This window comes from Papio anubis, chromosome 18 (assembly GCF_008728515.1).
Source record: "Papio anubis isolate 15944 chromosome 18, Panubis1.0, whole genome shotgun sequence".
In the NCBI taxonomy this organism is placed as follows: domain Eukaryota; kingdom Metazoa; phylum Chordata; class Mammalia; order Primates; family Cercopithecidae; genus Papio; species Papio anubis.
This window is the reverse complement of record NC_044993.1, coordinates 36,859,558-36,880,827: the sequence shown is the minus strand read 5'-3', so window position 1 is coordinate 36,880,827 and position 21,270 is coordinate 36,859,558.

The following is a 21,270-nucleotide window of genomic DNA, read 5'->3' as shown; positions in this document are numbered from 1 at the left end:
AGATCTATCACCTCCCTGGTTAGCAGTCTTCCTACACTGAATTTTTTAGGGGCAGGGAGTCAGGTGGATATTGTGAATGGTATTGTGTTCCTGATTTAGCTCTCAGCTTGGATATTGTTGGTGTATATGAATGCTACTGATTTTTGTATATTGATTTTGTATCCAGAAACATTGCTGAAGTTGTTTACCACATCTAGGAGATTTTGGGCAAAGACTATGGGGTTTTCTAGGTATAAGATCATATTGCCTACAAACAGAAATAGTTTCTCTCATCCTATTTAGATGCTTTTTATTTCCTTCTCTTGCCTGATTGCTCTGTCTAGGACTTCCAGAACTATGTTAAATAGGAGTGGTGACAGTAGGCATCGTTGTCTAGTTCCAGCTCTCAAGAGGAATGCTTCCAGCCTATGCCTGTTTAGTATGATGTTGGCCATGGATTTGTTATCAATGGCTCTTATTTTGATGTAGTTGTGACCCTTGAGGGCATTGAGTTGGGTTGAATCCTTTGGCTCTTGGCTGACTGGCTATGAAACCAGATGTGTTTATGGTTGTTTTTGTGTTTACTCGTTTACTTTGACAGAGACTTAAATGAAATGGCACGAAATATAGACTCAGTTCATATTTACTTTGCAGAATATTCTATGATTATAATATTATTCTAGTTTAGAGAATATTATTATTTTGGATGACACTATAACCAATAATCAAGTAGTTTTTACTACATGACAGAAGCTATCCTGAACACTCTAAATAGAGTTGATTCTCATTATTCAAAGTAGTTATGTTCTATAAAGTCACCACAAACACTGAATTAATGAATACTGAATCATTGCTCCTAGCGGAAACACAAAGTTAAGTTCCTGTTAGTCTCTAATCAAAACATTTTGACAGCTGATCAATACAGAACATTGTTTCATGGGTGTTTCCATTTAAAGACACCTTATTTAGTAGATATTGTTAATTCATCCACATTGAACTAATGACCAACAGCACTACAACTCATACCAGAATGAAGCTTATCTAATAAATGTATTTTCTACATAAGAAACACAACAGCCTCCTGGTGCACAGAAACAATAGACAGCACTTGAGCATGATGCTTGAGGGCTATTTTCAATGGCAAAGTCTTTTTTTTTTTTCATGTTATTTAATGAAATAACTCAGAACAGTAAAACATGGAGCAGACAATGATGCTTTGCAGCAAATTTGCACCTGTTTGGACAACAGATTGAGGTCAAGACTCCTTTGAGGTCAGAGAATCTCAGCTTCTCAAAGTTGTAGCTAACCAGTGCTGGGGAGGGAAGCTACCACAATTGATGATAGGAACTGAATAATACAATAAAAATAAGGACACTCAAGATGTATTACCCTTTAAGACAGGTATTCATAAAGCATAGTTCTTTAATTTCACTTTGTAGTTCTGTCCGTATTTAGTCAACTTCCACCCTACCTGGCACTTAAAAATGGCTATCTAGATTTATTTCAAAAGGTAAAAGTGAAAGCAAAATTGATTTAAAAGTATTCTTTTTTATTATTATTATACTTAAGTTCTGGGATACATGTGCAGAACATGCAGATTTGTTACATAGGTGTGCATGTATCTATTTCAGAATGTGTTATTGGTCTATTCAGAGATTCAACTTCTTCCTGGTTTAGTCTTGGGAGGGTATATATGTCCAGGAATTTGTCCATTTCTTCTGGATTTTCTAGTTTATTTGCATAGAGGTGTTCACAGTCTGATGGTAGTCTGTATTTCTGTGGGACCAGTGGTGACATCTCTTTATCATTTTTTATTGTATCTATTTGATTTTTCTCTCTTTTCATCTTTATTAGTCTGGCTAGCAGTTGATCTGCATTGTTAATCTTTTCAAGAAACCATCTCCTGGATTCACTGATTTCTTTTTTTTTTTTTTTTTTTTTTTTTTTTTGAGACAGAGTCTCGCTCTATCACCCAGGCTAGTGTGCAGTGGCGCGATCTCAGCTCACTACAAGCTCCGCCTCCCAGGTTCACGCCATTCTCCCGCCTCAGCCTCAGGAGTAGCTGGGACTACAGGCGCCCGCCACCATGCCCGGCTAATTTTTTTGTATTTTTAGTAGAGACGGGATTTCACCGTGTTAGCCAGGATGATATTGATCTCCTGACCTCGTGATCCTCCCGCCTCAGCCTCCCAAAGTGCTGGGATTACAGGCATGAGCCACCGTGCCCAGCCGGATTCATTGATTTTTTGAAGGATTTTTTGTGTCTCTATCTCCTTCAGTTCTGCTCTGATCTTAGTTATATCTTGTCTTCTGCTAGCTTTTGAATTGGTTTGCTCTTGCCTCTCTAATTCTTTTAATTGTGATGTTAGGGTGTCGATTTTAGATCTTTCCTGCTTTCTCCTGTAGGCATTTAGTGCTGTAAGTTTTCCTCTAAATACTGCTTTAGCTGTGTCCCAGAGATTCTGGTACATTGTGTCTTTGCTCTCATTGGTTTCAAAGAACTTATTTATTTCTGTCTTAATGTCGTCATTTACCCAGTAGTCATTCAGGAGCAGATTGTTCAGTTTCCACGTAGTTGTGCAGTTTTCAGTGTGTTTCTTAATCCTGAGTTCTAATTTGATTGCACTGTGGTCTGAGAGACTGTTTGTTATGATTTGCATTCTTTTCCATTTGCTGAGGAGTATTTTACTTCCAATTATGTGGGCAATTTTACAATAAGTGTGATGTGGTGCTGAGAAGAATGTATATTCTGTTGATTTGGGGTGGAGAGTTCTGTAGATGTCTATTAGGTCTGCTTGGTTCAGAGCTGAGTTCAAGTCCTGAATATCCTTGTTAATTTTCTGTCTCGTTAATCTGCCTAATATTGACAGTAGGGTGTTAAAGTCTCCCACTATTATTGGGTGGGAGTCTAAGTCTCTTCATAGGTCTCTAAGAACTTCCTTGATGAATTTGAATCCGGGTGTTCCTGTATTGGGTGCATATATATTCAGGATAGTTGACTCTTCTTGTTGCACTGATCCCTTCACAATTATGTAATGCCCTACTTTGACTTTTTTTATCTTTGTTGGTTTAAAGTCTGTTTTATTAGAGACTGGGATTGCAACCTCTGCTTTTTTTTTTTTTTTTTTTTTTTCTTGGTAAATCTTCCTCCATTCCTTTATTTTGAGCCTATTTGTGTCTTTGCATGTGAGATGGGTCTCCTGAATAAAGCACACTGATGGGTCTTGGCTCTATCCAATTTGCCAGTCTGTGTCTTTTAATTGGGGCATTTTGCTCGTTACATTTAAGGTTAATGTTGTTATATGTGAATTTGATCCTGTCACTATAATGCTAGCTGGTTATTTTGCCCATTAGTTGATGCAGTTTTTTCATAGTGTCTATGGTCTTTACATTTTTGTATGTTTTTGCAGTGGCTGGAACTGGTTTTTCCTTTCCATATTCAGTACTTCCTTCAGGAGCTCTTGTAGAGGAGGCATGGTGGTGACAAAATCCCTCAGCATTTGCTTGTCTTTAAAGAATTTTATTTCTCCTTCACTTATGAAGCTTAATGTGGCTGGATATGAAATTCTGGGTTGAAAATTCTTTTCTTGGCCGAGTGCAGTGGCTCAAGCCTGTAATCCCAGCACTTTGGGAGGCCGAGAAGGGCAGATCACAAGGTCAGGAGATCGAGACCATCCTGGCTAACATGGCGAAACCCCGTCTCTACTAAAAACACAAAAAATTAGCCGGGCGAGGTGGCGGCGCCTGTGGTCCCAGCTACTCGGGAGGCTGAGGCAGGAGAATGGCGTAAACCCGGGAGGCGGAGCTTGCAGTGAGCTGAGATCCAGCCACTGCACTCCAGCCTGGGCGACAGAGCGAGACTCCGTCTCAAAAAAAAAAAAAAAAGAAAAAGAAAATTCTTTTCTTTAAGAATGTTGAATGTTGGCACCCACTCTCTTCTGGCTTGTAGGGTTTCTGCAGAGATATCTGCTGTTAGTCTGATGGGCTTCCCTTTGTGAGTAACCCGACCTTTCTCTCTGGCTGCCCTTAATATTTTTTCCTTCATTTCAACCTTGGTGAATCTGATGATTATGTGTCTTGGGTTTGCTCTCCTTGTGGGGTTCTCTGTATTTCCTGAATTTGAATGTTGGCTTGTCTTGCTAGGTTGGGAAAGTTCTCCTTGATAACCTCCTGAAGTGTGTTTCCCAACTTGGCTCCATTCTCCCCGTCACTTTCAGGTACACCAATCAGACGTAGGTTTGGTCTCTTCACATAGACCCATATTTTTTTAAGGCTTTGTTCACTCCTTTTCATTCTTTTTTCTCTAGTCTTGTCTTCACACTTTATTCCATCAAGTTGATCTTCAATCGCTGATATTCTTTCTTCTGCTTGATTGATTTGGCTATTGATACTTGTGTATGCTTCACAAAGTTCTCATGCTGTGTTTTTCAGCTCCATCAGGTCATTTATATTCTTCTCTAAACTGGCTATTCTAATTAGCAATTCCTCTAACCTTTATTCAAGGTTCTTAGTTTCCTTGTATTGGGTTACAATATGCTCCTTTAGCTGGGGAGGAGTTTGTTATTACTCACCTTCAGAAGCCTACTTCTGTCAATTCGTCAAACTCATTCTTCATCCAGTTTTGTGCCCTTGATGGTGAGGAGTTGTGATCTTTTGGAGGAGAAGAAGCCTTCTGGATTTTGAAATTTTCAGCCTTTTTGTGGTGGTTTTTCTTCATCTTTGTGGATTTGTCTACCTTTGGTCTTTGATGTTGGTGACCTTCAGATGGGGTTTTTGAGTGGTCGGTTTTTTTGTTGATGTTGATGCTATTGCTTCCTGTTTGTTAGTTTTCTTTCTAACAGGCCCCTCTTCTGCAAATCTGCTGAGTTTGCTGGAGGTCCACTCCAGACCCTGTTTGCCTGCGTATCACGAGTGAAGGCTGCAGAATAGCAAAGATTGCTGCCTGCTCCTTCTTCTGTAAGCTTTGTCCCAGAGGGGCACCTGCCAGATGCCAGCCAGAGCTATCCTGTGTGAGGTGTCTGTTGACCCTTGCTGGGAGGTGTCTCCCTGTCAGGAGGCAAGGGAGTCAGGGACCCAGTTGAGAAGGCAGTGTGCCCCTTAACAGAGCTGGAGCACTGTGCTGGGAGGTCCGCTGCTCTCTTCAGAGCCAGTAGGGAGGAACACTTAAGTCTGTTGAAGCTGCGCCCACAGCCGCCCCTTCCCACAGGTGCTCTGTCCCAGGGAGATGGGAGTTTTATCTATAAGCCCCTGACTGGGGTTGCTGCCTTTCTTTCAGAGATGCCCTGCCCAGAGAGGAGGAATCTAGAGAGGCAGTCTGGCTACAACGGCTTTGCCAAGCTGTGGTGGGTTCCACCCAGTCCGAACTTCCCCAGGGCTTTGTTTACACTGTGAGGGGAAAACTGCCTACTCAAGCCTCAGTAATGGTGGACACCCCTCCCCACACCAAGCTCAAGCATCCTAGGTCGACTTCAAAGTGGTGTGCTAGCAGCAAGAATTTCAAGCCAGTGGATCTTAGCTTGCTGGGCCATGTGGGAGTGGGATCTGCTGAGCAAGACCACTCGGCTCCCTGACTTCAGCCCCCTTTCCAAGGGAGTGAACGGTTCTGTCTCGCTGGTGTTCCAGGTGCCACTGGAGTATGAAAAGAAACTCCTGCAGCTAGCTCGGTGTCTGCCCAAATGGCCACCCAGCTTTGTGCTTGAAACCCAGGGCCCTGGTTGTGTAGGCACCCGAGAGAATCTCCTGGTCTATGGGTTGCAAAGACTGTGGGAAAAGCATAGCATCTGGGCTGGAATGCATGGTTCCTCAAGGCACAGTCCTTCATGGCTTTCATTGGTTAGGGGAGGGAGTTCCCTGACCCCTTGTGCTTCCCGGGTGAGGTGATGCCCCACCCTGCTTCGACTTACCCTGTGTGGGCTGCACCCACTGTCTAACCAGTCCCAATGGGATGAGCCAGGTACCTCAGGTGGAAATGCAGAAATCACCCACCTTCTGCGTTGATCTCTCAGGGAGCTACAGACCCGAGCTACTCCTGTTCAGTCATCTTGCCTGGGAATCAACAGCAAGATCTTTAACAAAAGCGCTAAAATGCAAAAAAAAAAAAAAAAAAAAAAAAAAGGCACTAAATAGACATGAAAAGAACCTGTGTTTATAGTATGAGAGCTAAAACAAGAAGATAGAATGTTGCCTTGTTCAACTTCATCTAGGAACATGCATGTATGTTGAGCAACTCAGCTTTTGCACTTCTCTGCAAATGTCCATGAGTGACCATAAAATTGCCAGAGGTATTCATTTAAGGGCTACCAATAAATTTTAGCAAGTAGGAGAATTCATGAATGCAGAATCTATAAATAATGAAAATTGACTGAATAATAACGTATTTAATCTTTACACCAACCCTGTCATTTAAGTATTATTATTATCCTCATTTCATAGATAAGGAAACTGAGGCACAGAAAGACTAAGCAATATGCTCAATGTGCAGTTTTAATTCAAGTTCATTGATCTGGTTTTGTTTCTTTTTAAAACTAAATAAGTCACTGCTTGGTATTTAGTGTAGGGGCTTTTTTGTTTATTTGTTTGTTTTGTGTAATTAAAGAGATCAATTCAGAAAAAAAAATAGCATGGCCCTAGTTTTTGGATGGGAGGAAGGACCTGGGGACCTTAAATTTTTCAGGCCTTTTAATCAGGCCAGGTTGGAGAAAAAACAAGCAGAAGATACAGCAGACACTGTCAGTGCTAACCCAAGTCCATCCCTACCCTCTCCTTCCTGGTTGTAAGAGGGCCAAGCCTCTGTGTGACTCTGTGCTGAGGATAATGCCTCCTCCTCCATCCCAGGGGATGAATCTCAACTAATATAGGCAGATCTGAACACTTCCATTTCCCTAACCAAACTGGTTTAGGCAAGAGCATGTGTTGCAATTCTAGCCAATGATAAGCAAAGGAAAATACATTGCAGGACTTCAGAGAAAGGTTTTCCATTCTAGAAGAGATATCTGAGAAGAAACGGTTTCTTCTCCTGCCTCTGAAGGTCACTGTATGAGAACATGATACTGGAAACCACTGCAGCCACCTCATGACCATGAGGAGACAAGCTAGAATGGCAAAGCTGAAAGATGTATCCTAGAAGATGTCAATGAAGTACAGAATTAAACAATCCTAAAGACACTCTGCCTCCAACCCTCTGGCCATCTGACATAATGAACCCCTACCTGTTTAAGCTGCTTTTAGTTGGGTTTTGATTCATAGAAATTTTAGGTATCCTAATGGATGCATAAATTTTGCCTGGAGCCAGGTGCGGTGGCTCACACCTATTAATCCCAGCACTTTGGGTGGCCAAGGCAGGTGGATCACGAAACCAGCCTGGTCAACATGGTGAAACCCCATCTCTACTAAAAATACAAATAAAAAGTTAGCCAGGCGTGGTGGCAGCGCCTGTAATCCCAGCTACTCGGGAGGCTGAGGCAGGAGAATCGCTTGAACCTGGGAGGCGGAAGTTGCTGTGAGCCAAGATCATGCCATTGCACTCCAGCCTGGGCGACAAGAGTGAGACTTTGTCTCAAAAAAAAAAAAAAAGGATCGCTTGGAAATTCATTAGAATGGAGAACTGGATGTCATTAAATCACAGAAATTGTACAGACAGAAACACAAAGAGATTGAACCCTGTTTAAGAAGAGTAATGTACTGATTGCTAAGAGCTGCTGAGAGGACATAAATGGCCAAGGAAACTTTCCCTATTCAAAAACAGTTTATAATCTAGTTTGCTGAGAAAACCAAACATAGCCATTTCAAGAATTTATGTGCAGAGAAACAGTAACTTCCATTTAATTCTACCAATGTTAATGCATGCAATACATGTGGTAGGGGGTGTGTTGATGAATTAAACATACTCTCTATCCTCAACAATCTTTTGGAGAAAATTAGACTGACAGGTAATTATAATTCAAGAAAAATTGTGGAAAGATGTTCTGGGAGAAAGATAAGTGGGAGAGTAATTTCTTTTGACAGAACCAGGAAAGCCTCATGTCTCTCCACTTAAAATTCTTCGGTGGTTTCCAATTGCTCTTCATTCATTCAGCTAATATTTATTCAGCAATTACTCTAGGGAAGCACTGGTCTAGGTGCTGGGGACACACCAATGTGCAAAGTCCCTGTTCTTATGAGCTTACATTTAAATAGGAGGGAGATATACAATTAACAAATGAGTCAGTATCTATTATGTCAAGGTGATAAGTGTTACTGAGAAAAAGTAGGGTACAAAGAGTGGGGTGCTAGGTTTTAGGGTGCTATTTTGTTTAATTTTTATTTTTAGTTCTGGGATACATGTGCAGGATGTGCAGGTTTGCTACAAAGGTAAACGTGTGCCATGGTGGTTTGCTGCACCTATCCACCCATCACCTAGGTATTAAGCCCAGCATGCATTGACTATTTTTCCTAATGCTCTCCCTCCCCCAGCCCCACCCCAGACAGGTCCCAGTGTGTGTTGTTTCCCTCCATAAGTCCGTGTGTTCTCATTGTTCAGCTCCCACTTATAAGTGAGAACATGCAGTGTTTGATTTTCTGTTCCTGCATTAGTTTGCTGAGGATGATGGCTTCCAGCTTCATCCATGATCCGGCAAAGAATATGATCTCATTCCTTTTTATGGCTACATAGTATTCCATGGTGTATATGTACCACATCTTCTTTATCCAGTCTATCATTGGTGGGCATTTGAGTTGATTCTATGTCTTTGCTATTATGAATAGTGCTGCAATGAACATACGTATGCACGTATCTTTGTAATAGAATGATTTATATTCCCTTGGGTATATACCCAGTAATGAGATTGCTAGATCAACTGGTATTTCTGGTTCTAGATCTTTGAGGAATCACCACACTGTCTTTCACAATGGTTGAACTAATTTGTTTTCCCACCAACAGCGTAAAAGCATTCCTGTTTCTCCACAACCTCACCAGCATCTGTTGTTTCTTGACTTTTTAATAATTGTCATTCTGACTGGCATAAGATGGTATCTCATTGTGGTTTTGATTTGTATTTATCTAATGATCAGTGATGTTGAGCTTTTTTTAGTATGTTTATTGGCTACATGGATATCTTCTTTTGAGAAGTGTCTGTTTGTGCCTTGCTCACTTTTTAATGGGGTGTTTTGTTGTTGTTGTTTTTCTAGTAAATTTGTTTGAGTTCCTTGTAGATTCTGGATATTAGACTTTTGCCAGATGGATAGATTACAAAAATTTTCTCTCACTCTCTAGGTTGCTTGTTCACTCTGATGATAGTTTATTTTGCTGTGCAGAAGCTCCTGAGTTTAACTAGATCCCATTTGTCAATTTTTCTTTTGTTGCAATTGCTTTTGGCAATTTTAAACAGGATGGTGAGAAGCTGCCATCTGAATAGACAGCTTCTGAAGGAAGTCAAAAGTGAGCCACATGTGGATATCTGGGGAAAGTGTTCCAGGAAGGAGGAACAGTAAGTGCTAAGGCCCTGAGGCAGACAATTCCTGGCATACTAGAGAACAGAAGCAGGTCAACGTGCCTGGAACAGCATGAAGGATGGGAAATCTGTGGGAGGTGAGACCAGAAAAGCAGTCAGGGGCAAAGCCAAATTTACCATGAGGTTAATGAAGCCATGACAATGTGCTCAGAAAGTCATAATCTGCTATAATCTGCAAAAGTAAGATATTTATTTTCAGCCTCGGAATGTGGCTCACACCGGTAATCCCAACACTTTGGGAGGCTGAGGCAGGAGAATTGCTTGAGGCCTGGAGTTCAAGACTAACCTGGGCAACATAGTGAGACCCCCATCTCTACCAAAAATGTAAAAGTTAGCTGGGTGTAGTGGTGCATACCTGTAGTCCCAGCTACTCAGGAGACTGAGACGGAAGGATCCCTTGAGCCTAGGAGGTCGAGACTGCAGTGAGCCATGTTCATGCCACAGCACTCCAGCCTGAGCCACAGAGCAAGACCCTGTCTCAAAAAAAAAAAAAAAAAAAAGATAGGTTAGCCACAATCAGTTAAAAAATGCTGTTTCTTTCCACTCTGCCTTCCCCATCATATTTCCCTCCATGCTGTGTCTTTAGAGAAGCTGCACGTATTTGGGAAACCAGGCTAAGAGGAAATTCTGTTGATATATTTGGTCTGGGTTCGGGGGATATGACATATTTATGTGGATCACGGTCACTCCCATGACTAGCTGTCTTTCTGTAGGAGTAGCTCCCAGGATAACTTCTGTAGGTCAGCACCCAGAATGGTGACCCAAAGATGCAGAGCCAGATGTCCAGTGCGAACAGAAACTCAATCTACAGAGCCCTGGTCTGGAATTCTGTGAGGAGTGGAGAGTAGAGAAGCAACATGGTATTAAATCCACAGAACCAGAAGTCGTCTTTAGAAAATTTTTCCAACATCTGATGTGCAAACTCATAAGTAAAGTTTCACTTCTCATTGAAACTTAATCAGAATGGAAGTTCTCTCCCATTGGGAACATGCCCAAGACTGCAGAGACTACAATGAAAAATGCACTTCTGTTGATGGAATCTCAAGAAATAGAGTTTATCAGGCAAAGGCGCAAACCAGAGGCAATGCTACAAACAGCAAGTCTATCTGTGTACAAAGCCACCTACCATCAATAATAAAAAACAAATTTCAAACAATCATCCTAGAGGAAAAACTGAATTATCTTGCTATTCTCTCTATTGAACATATTATAATATTATTGTCCTATGGAGAGGCAATCAGAGAGTATGCAGACAAAGAATGTAGGGGGAATGTAACAGAGGAGGGTTTCAAGCAGTTCATTAACAAAAAACGTTGTATTCTTCTTCTGGATTTTGTGAGGTTTCTGGTATTTGTCAGCTTTTCAGCTCTTGTAATATGTGGTGAGTTATTTCCTCATGCTAAAAATACATTCACTTTCAAGCATTACTTTGTACTTTTAATTTTGTTGTATTTATCTTAAAGAAGGCCCCCAAATTGTTTCAGCTTCAGGTCTCAGAAAACCTGGGTCTTTCCTGAGTCAGAACCATTTTGAAGGCTTATGAAGCAATGTGCCAGAAGCCCTGGGGCAGTTCAGTGGTGATTCCTAGATCTGGGGATTTCATAGATCAGTAACACTTCCAAAAAAAAATTTTTGTTTTTGTTTTTGTCTGAGACAGAGTTTCACTCTGTTGCCCAGGCTGGAGTGCAGTGGCATGATCTCAGCTCACTGCAACCTCCGCCTCCCAGGTTCAAGTGATTATCCTTCTTCAACCTCCAGAGTAGCTGGGATTACAGGCACGCACCACCACACCCCGCTAATTTTTGTATTTTTAGTAGAGAGAGGGTTTCACCATGTTGGCCAGGCTGGTCTCGAACTCCTCACCTCAGGTAATCCGCCCGCCTCGGCCTCCCAAAGTGCTGGGATTACAGGCATGAGCCACTGTGCCTGGCCTCCAAAAAAATTTGTTTTGAAGGGACCAATATTTGATTGCTAAATGTAAAAGTAAAAAGCCAGATAAATGAACACTTAAACCAACCATGTCTATAGTGGAGATGATTTTATTTTTTAAATAGTTCTTACATAGAAATATAGTGAAATATTTACGGATAAAATTATACAATGTCAGAGTTAAGTACAGTGGCTCATGCCTGTAATACCAGCACTTTGGGAAGCCAAAGTGGAAGGATCACTTGAGTCCAAGGGTTCTAGACTAGCTTGAGCAACATAGCAAGACCCCACTTCTACAAAAAGTAAAAATAAATTTAAGCATGGTGACACATATCTGTAATCCCAACTACTCAGGAAGCTGAGGAGGGAGGATCGCTTGAGGCCAAGAGTTAAGGCTGTAGTGAGCCATGATTACACTATTGCACTCCAGCCCAGGTGATAGAGCAAGATCTTGTCCCTAAAAGAAATAAAATTAAAAAGTAATGTGTATACTTAGTTTTAAACTAATCTAACAGGGGAAGGGGTATGGGAAGGAGGTTAGATGAAACAACAAGGGTCATCTGTTGATAATTGTGGATATTGTGTGCTAGGTTCATGGGAGTTTATTACACTGCTCTACTTTTGTAAATGTTAGCAATTTTCATAATGAAAGGTAAAAATTAGCTTGATCTAACATACCCATAATTTCATAAAAGACATATGAGTACTCCAAATTTCTGGAGGCCATAGAGTGCCATCCATTATAGTGAATAAGTTTAACCTGGTGGGCCGGGCGCGGTGGCTCAAGCCTGTAATCCCAGCACTTTGGGAGGCCGAGACAGGCGGATCACGAGGTCAGGAGATCAAGACCATCCTGGCTAACACGGTGAAACCCTGTCTCTACTAAAAAATACAAAAAAACTAACTGGGCGAGGTGGCGGGCGCCTATAGTCCCAGCTACTAGGGAGGCTGAGGCAGGAGAATGGCGTAAACCTGGGAGGCGGAGTTTGCAGTGAGCTGAGATCCGGCCACTGCACTCCAGCCCAGGTGACAGAGTGAGACTCCGTCTCAAAAAAAAAAAAAAAAAAAAAAAAAAGTTTAACCTGGTGAAGCACTATACTGTGCTTATTTTTGTTTTGCTATTTCACAGTCAATCCACAGAAATTCATCCTGATCTGTTCAGGAATAATCTGTGTGGGCATGGGGTCAAATTGTCAGCTTACTCTCAAATGATTCAGAAAAAAAGTTATTTGAATTGTACTTCCAATCCACTGTAAGTTTACGGTGTGTGTGTGTGTGCGCGTATGTGTGTGTGTATGTGCACGCGTGTGTGTGTATGTGTGTGTGTGTGTATGTGCATGTACGTGTGTGTGTGTGTGTGTGTATGTGTAGCAGATCCAGGGTTGAATCTTGTGCTTTTCCTATACACATTCACATTACTATGTATGTCACGTAACCTGCCTGCACCCTCAGTTTCTTTACCTGAAAAGTAGGTATAATAATATATACTTCGGCCAAGGGTGGTGGCTTATGCCTATAATCTCAGTACTTTGGGAGGCCAAAGCAGGAGAATCACTTAAGGCCAGGAGTTCAAGACCAGCCTAGGCAACATAGCAAGACCCCATCTCATTAAAAAAATTATAATTAGTTGGGTGTGGTGGCACACACCTGTAGTCCTAGTTACTTGGGAGGCTGAGACAGGAGGATCACATGAGCTCAGGAGTTTGAGGCTACAGTGAGCTATGATCACATCACTGTACTCCAGCCTGGGTGACAGAGATCCTGTCTCTAAAAAAATAATAAAATAATAATATGTACTTCACACAGTTTAAGAATTAAGTAAAACAAAAACTCATTTTGCACAATGTGTACATCCAACATATTGCTGTGACCAGGCTGAAGTGCACTAGTGTGATCAAAGCTCACTGCAGCCTCATTCCTGGGCTCAAGTGTTCCTCCCACCTCAGCCTCCCAAAGTGCTGGGATTACAAGCGTGCATCACCATGTCAGGCCATTGTCTTTTTTTAAAAGTTTAAGTTTTGGCCAGGTGCAGTGGCTCACGCCTGTAATCCCAGCACTCTGGGAGGCCAAGGTGGGTGGATCACCTGAGGCCAGGAGTTCAAGACCAGTATGGCCAACATGGCAAAACCCCATCTCTACTAAAAAATACAAAAATTAGCTGGGCATGGTGGCACGCGCCTGTAATCCCAGCTACTCTGGAGGTCAAGGCTGGAGAATCACTTGAACCCAGGAGGCAGAGGTTGCAATGACGAGATCGCGCCACTGCACTCCAGCCTGGGCGACAGAGTGAGATTCCATCTCAAATAAATAAATAAATAAATAAATAAAGCTTGAGTTTTGAATGCATTTCCTGTACAATGATGGTAGAAGCATGAATTGGTACAACCCCTACAAAGGACAGTTTTGCAATACCTTCTCAAATTATACACGCCTTTGCCTATGGCCCAACAATCCCAGTTCCAGAAATATATCCTATAACAATCTTGCATACATGTGAAATGACAGATGCACAAGATATTCATTGTAGTATCTTGCTTTTAATTACAAACACTGGAAACACCCTTAATGTTCATCTCTAGACTAATTTAAATTACGCCATCTTCATACAATGCAACTGTGAAAAAGAACCAGGAAATTGTATACCAACATGAAAAGATCCCGCCAGGCGCAGTGGCTCACACCTGTAATCCCAGTACTCTGGGAGGCCGAGGCGGGCAAATCACCTGAGGTCAGGAGTTCGAGACCAACCTGACCAACACGGAGAAACCACCTCTACTAAAAGTACAGAAATTAGCCGGGCATGGTGGTGCATGACTGTAATCCTAGCTACTTGGGAGGCTGAGGCAGGAGAATCGTTTGAACCCGGGAGGCAGAGGTTGCGGTGAGCCGAGATCACACCATTGCACTCCAGCCTGGGCAATAAGAGCGAGACTCTGTCTCAAAAAAAAAAAAAAAAAAAAAAGGAAAAGAAAAGACCCCTAATATAAATTGTTTAGTGAAATACATAGAATGTAGAACGTGTGTACAATTTGCTAACTTGGGGTTACAAAAAGGAAGGAAAAATAAGAATATATATTTACTTAAATAAAATATAAGATCATGTAATACACTAATAAAAGAGGTTCTTGTCTTTGTTTTTTGATTTCAAGAAATGGAAACTTTGAAGATGTTGACTAAGGGTGAGACATTTTGCCATATAATTATTTATGCTTTTATTTTAAATTGTATAAATGCGTTCAAAAGTTAAGCTTAAAAAAAGACGGCCTAGCATGGCGATTCACACTTGTAATCCCAGCACTTTGGGAGGCTGAGGTGGGAGGGTCCCTAGAGCCCAGGAATGAAACTGCAGTGAGCTATGATCATGCTACTGCACTTCAGCCTGGACAACACAGCAAGATCATGTCTCAAAAAAAAAAGACAACGTGCGTAAAAAGAGCATTCATGGCACATGGTACAGAAATAAAGGGAAGTTATTATGATACTTACTCTTACTGCCGTCATCTTAATAGCATTATCCTGTAGACCTGTACTGTCCAATACAGGGGCCATCCAGCCAGATGTCGCTATTCAGCATAGAAATGCTACCAGTCCAAACAAAGATGTGCTGGCAGGGAAAAACACATCCCGGATATTGAATACTTGGATGAAAAAACTGTAAAATATCACAGAAGCCATTTTTACATTGATTATATGTTTAATTGAAAATATTTTTGGTAGACTGTGTTAACTACGATATTATTACAATTAATTTCACCTATTTCTTTTTACTTTTTTTAATGCGCCTACTAGAACATGCTAAATGGCCTGTGGGGTTCACTATGTGGCTTGTACCATATTTCCATGAGAGAGTACTGCCTTGTTCCATCACATGCTGGAACTTACACATGAGAGATACTTCATCTATGTTTGTTACGGCAGCAAGTGAATAAATATCCTGTGACAATCTCATAGTGTTGATAAGAACACAGAGGAGAAGATTTAGTGCTGTTCAGATTGCTTTTTTTTTTTTTTTTTTGAGATGGAATCTCACTCCATCGCCCAGGCTGGGGTGCAGTGGCCCAATCTCAGCTCACTGCAACCTCCACCTCCCAGGCTCAAGCAATTCTCCTGCCTCGGCTCTCCACTCCCCACCCAGAGTAGCTGGGACTACAACTGCCCACAACCACACCTGGCTAATTTTTGTATTTTTAGTAGAGACAGGGTTTCACTATGTTGGCTGGGCTGGTCTTGAACTCCTGGTGTCACGTGATCCGCCCGCCTCGGCCTCCCAAAGTGCTGGGATTACAGGCGTGAGCCACCACGTTCGGTACAGACTGCTTCTTTACATTACCCCTGAAACCAGAAGCAAATTCTCCTGCCAGGGCCACCTAGTTGCTGTCATCATAGGTACACACACGGAACTTTAACAAATTTCAATGTTCTGTCAATTACAATCAGCAATTACCCAGTATGAAGCTTACGTGTTCACTTCTTTCACACCAGATTGTTTGGAGTTGTTGAAGCACAGCTGCCAGTAGAAAATGCTCACCTTCCTCTAGAGGTTTGTGAAAGCAGAAAGCACTTGCAGAATCCCAACCAGAAAAATATTTTGTTCAGTTCAGAAAATGAATCCATCTTATAAAACTAACAATCACCACACACATTACCACATTGCAGAGTCATACGGTGTAGGAGAAAGAATATCAGCTTTGCAGTCAGATATGAATTCAAATTCAGGCACTGTATTAGTTTGCTAGGGCTGCTGGAACAAAGTATCACAAATTCAGTGGCTTAGACAACAAAAATGTATTGTCTCCCAGTACTGGAGGTTAGAAGCTCAAAATCACTGGGTAAAGTGGCTTACACTTATAATCCCAACACTTTGGGAGGACCTCAAGCAGGAGGATTATCCGAGACCAAAAGTTCAAGACCAGCCTGGGCAACATAGCAAGACCTCATCTCTACGGAAAAAAAAAAAAAAAAAAAAAAAAAGTATAATTAGCCAGGCATGGTGGTGTGCACCTGTAATCCCAGCTACTCGAGAGGCTGAGGTGGAAGGATCACTTGAACTCAAGAGTTTGAGATTACCGTGAGCTATGATCACACCACTGCACCCCAGCCTGGGTGACAGACAGAGGCCCTATCTCTAAAATAAGTAAAATAAAATTTAAAACTTTAAAAAAGCAGTTCAAAATCAAAATGTTGGTGGGTTGGTTCCTTCTGAGGGCTATGAGGGAAGATTCTGTTCTAGGCCTTTCTCCTTAGCTCACCAATGACCATCTTCTTCCTCTGTCTCTCCACATCATCTTCCCCCATGCATGTCTGTTTCCAAATTTCCCCTCTTTATGAAGACACCAGTGACATTAGATTAGGGCTCACGTTTAACGACTTCATTTTAACTTGATTACGTCTATAAAGACCCTGTCTCCACATAAGGTCACATTCTGAGATCCTGGGGATTAGGACTTCAACACATGAATTGGCGAACACCATTCAGCCCATAGTAGTCTCCATCCTTACCAGTTGGGTGACCTTCACTAAACTTCTCTAAGCCTCAGTTTCTTTGCCTGTAGAATGAGGATAATAATAGGTTCCTGCTAAACTTGCATTGAGAATGGGAGGTTATACATGTAAAGCAGTTAGTTAAGCGGATAACCCTGGGACTACTGGTGTCATCTTCACCACCACTTGGAGACTCCCTGTTTGAAAATGAAACCAACTGCACTCCAACCTGGGCAACAGAGAGAGACCCCGTCTCAAAAAAAAAAAAAAAAAAGAGAGAGAGAGAGAGAGAGAACTTGGCCGGGTGTGGTGGCTCATGCCTGTAATTCCAGCACTTTGGGAGGCTGAGGCGGGCGGATCACGAGGTCAAGAGATTGAGACCATCCTGGCTAACATGGTGAAACCCCGTCTCTACTAAAAAATACAAAAAATTAGCCAGGGTGTGGCGGTGGGCACCTGTAGTCGCAGCTACTCGGGAGGCTGAGACAGGGGAATGGCGTGAACCCGGGAGGCGAAGCTTGCAGTGAGCCAATATCGTACCACTGCACTCCAGTGTGGGCAACAGAGCGAGACTCAGTCTCAAAAAAAGAGAGAGAGAAAGAGAGAGAGAACTTACAAAGTAGCTATTATACCCATTTCACAGGTATAGGAGCAGCCTAGATTACTTAGTAGAAAAGCAAGGATTTTATATCATCATACCTTTCTAACTACAAAGAACATCTTGCCCCGTTATTAAACTCTGCTGATCTCAGGGCATGGTGGCAGCTTCCTGAAACAGAGGCTTTGTTGTGAATATCCAAAGCATTCTGAAAACACCCTGAAAGATACAAAATGCTCTACCAATGCAAGACACCATATAAAACCAAAAATCGACTTCTCAGATCATTATGTAGCACCCCTACTGGAATTGGTGACCCCTAAATTCTCTCACAGGCCTGAATTTCTATTATTCTATAGGCATACAGTATATAACTCTAAATAAAAATCCTGTAATCTATAAAATCCTGCTTCTCTACGGATACTTTCACTTCTAAGCAACAATGATTTCAACAATAGAAGGGATTTATCAGCTCCTATAATGAAAAGATCTAAAAGTAGATTGTAGCCAGGCATGGTGGCTCACATCTGTAATCCTAGCACTTTGGGAGACCAAAGCAGAAGGATTGCTTGAGCTCAGCAGTTCAAGACCAGCCTGGACAACACGGCAAGACCCTGCCTCTACAAAAAAATTAAAAATGAGCTGAGCGTGGTAGCATGTACCTGTGGTCCCAGCTACTTGGAAGGCTGAGGCAGGAGGATCACTTGAGCCCAGGAGGTTGTGGCTACAGTGAGCTGTGATCATGCCACTGCACTCCAGGCTGGGTGACAGAGTGAGACCCTGTCTCAGAAACTTAAAAATTAATTAATTAATTAAAAGTAAATTGCCACCAAGATCTGGTTTCCTTCTGTCTCTCAGTTCTGCTTTCTGCAGTTCAATTTCATCCTAAGACCAGCTCTCCTTGTCCGTTTGCAGGCTGCAAACCTGCCTCTTCATATACAACCAAAATGTTTAAAAAAGTATTCTCCCAGAATCCCCTGAAAGCATCCTGAGATTCATTCTGATTGGACAGTGTTAGGTAACATGCTCACCTCTGTACCAATCACTGTGAAATGAAAATCAGGATGAAATGTAGTGGTTGGTTTATTGGGTTGTGTACTATACCAGAGGAACCTAGCAAGGAGTCTTTGACCTCAAAATTGCCAAGTAGAAATTAGGGGCTGTTAGAAAGAGGGAAGGAAAAGATGCTCCAAAATCATTAAACATGTGTCTATTGTGTCTCTTTGTGTTCCCATGTGTCCACTAAGAAGCCTTTAGGTTTTCGCCCTTCTATCCCACATATCTGATTTGCAACTGGTTTGGAGCTTCCAGAACACCCTGATCCAGCCCCTAATTAGCTCGATTGCACTATATTTTACCATCTAGATTTCCATTCACTGAGCACATCAATCCTCCACTTACTCATTTATGATTCAAATTAGTAAGACCCTTTGAATAGCTTAAATCTCTCCACCGAACAAGCTTGTCTGTTATCTGGAAATATATGGTCACATGAACTTATTCAAAACACAACATTTTCTCATTATAATGAGACATGATTATTAATGGCAGAGTGCCCATCAGAAATGAAACTAATCCTTCATTTTGTTCAAAATAAATGTGCTCAAAAAGGTACAGAGATGGTAAAATTAATTTGAGGGTAATCAATTCCTGAATTCTAAATGAACATAATTATGTAATCATTAAATTATTTAATGGGCTTCATTAAGCTTATTTCTGGCTTGGGTGTCACATTTTTTATCCCAATTAGCTCAAGTGCTAAAATTAATTCTTTATTACTGGTAAGAGCACTAATCCAAGTCAGGATGAACATAGCTAGGGTCTGCTCAGCTCAACCTGGAGACCAAGATAGGTCACCCCTTACCCTAACAATGGCGTTCACAGTGTCACTATAAATATAGCAAACCAAGGTTTGAAGAAATAGCACAGGCAGGTCCATGGCAAATGTCTGACCTGCTTCCAATCAAACAGGACATTGTTGGATTCAATTGGGGGAAAGCCTATAAAAAAAGACTCTCCCAGAAGAAACCTACATTGAAGCCACATCAATGCCGTCACCAAGAATGGGCCTCAGCATTATTCAGAACAGGAGAAATCTGGGTGTTTCACAAACTTGTGTTCAAATCTCAGTTTTGCTAGCGGTAAACTATGGGACCCAAAGCAATTTATGCAACCTCTCTGAGCCTCTGTTTCCTCATCTGTAAATGGGGATGATGAAGTAAGTAATTATGTCTCAGCGCTGTTTGCAAGGATTAGCAATAACGCGAGACCAATGGAACAGAATAGAGAACCCAGAAATAAGGCCACACACTTACAACCATCTGATCTTTGACAAAGCTGACCAGAGAATGCAATGGGGAAAGGACTCCCTATCCAATAAATGGTGCTGGGATAACTGGCTAGCCATATGCAGAAGACTGACACTGCACCCCTTCCTGACACCGATACAAACATTAACTCAAGATGGATTAAAGACGAATCGTCTTATAGTTAGAAGACTATTTAAAACTATTAAGATGATTTTAAAACTGTTTAAGATTTAAACAGTTTTATAATTTTAGTAAAACCTAAAACTGTAAAGCCCTGGAAGACAATACCATTCTGGACACAGGAAATGGCAAAGATTTAATGATAAAGATTTAATGGTGGCCGGGCGTGGTGGCTCACGCCTGTAATCCCAGCACTTTGGGAGCCCAAGGCGGGCAGATCACGAGGTCAGGAGATCAAGACCATCCTGGCTAACACGGTGAAACCCCGTCTCTACTAAAAATACAAAAAAATTAGCCAGGCGTGGTGGCGGGCGCCTGTAGTCCCAGCTACTCGGGAGGCTGAGGCAGGAGAATGGCGTGAACCCAGGAAGCAGAGCTTGCAGTGAGCGGAGATTGCAGCACTGTGCTCCAGAATGGGCAACAGAGCAAGAAAAAAAAAAAAAAAAAGATCTAATGGTAAAGACACCAAAACGAATCGCAAAAAAGAAAAATTTGACCAATGGGATCTAATTAAACTTAAGAGCTTCTGCACGGCAAAAGAAACCATCAACAGAGTAAACAGACAATCTAAAGAATGGGAGAAAAATTTTGCAAACTATGCATCTGACAAAGGTCTGATATCCAGCATCTATAAGAAACTTAAACAAATTTACAGGAGGAAAACAAACAACCCCATTAAAAATGGGCAAAGACATAAACAGACACTTCTCAAAAAGAGACATACATGCGGCCAACAAGCATATTAAGAAAAGCTCAATATCACTGAATATTAGAGAAATGCAAATGAAAATCACAGTGAGATACCATCTCACACCAGCAGAATGGCTATTATTAAAAAGCCAAAAAACAGATGCTGGTAGGTTGCGGAGAAAAGGGAATGCTTCTACACTGTTGATGAGAGTGTAAATTAATTCAACCATTGCGGAAAGTAGTGTGGTGATTCCTCAAAAAGCTAAAAACAGAACCACCATTCAACCCAGCATACCCTTTGGGTATATACCCAAAGGAATATAAGTCATTCTGCCATAAAGACACATGCACGCAAATGTTCACTGGAATACTATTCACAATAGCATAGGCATGGAATGCCTAAATGCCCATCAATGGCAGATAAAGAAGATGTGGCACAAATATACCTTGGAATACTATGCAGCCATAAACAAGAATGAGATTATGTCCTTTGCAGGAACATGGATGGAGCTGGGGGCCATTATTCTTAGCAGACTAATGCATTAACAGAAAACCAAATACGGCATGTTCTCACTTGTAAGTGGGAGATAAATGATGAGAACACATGGACACAAAG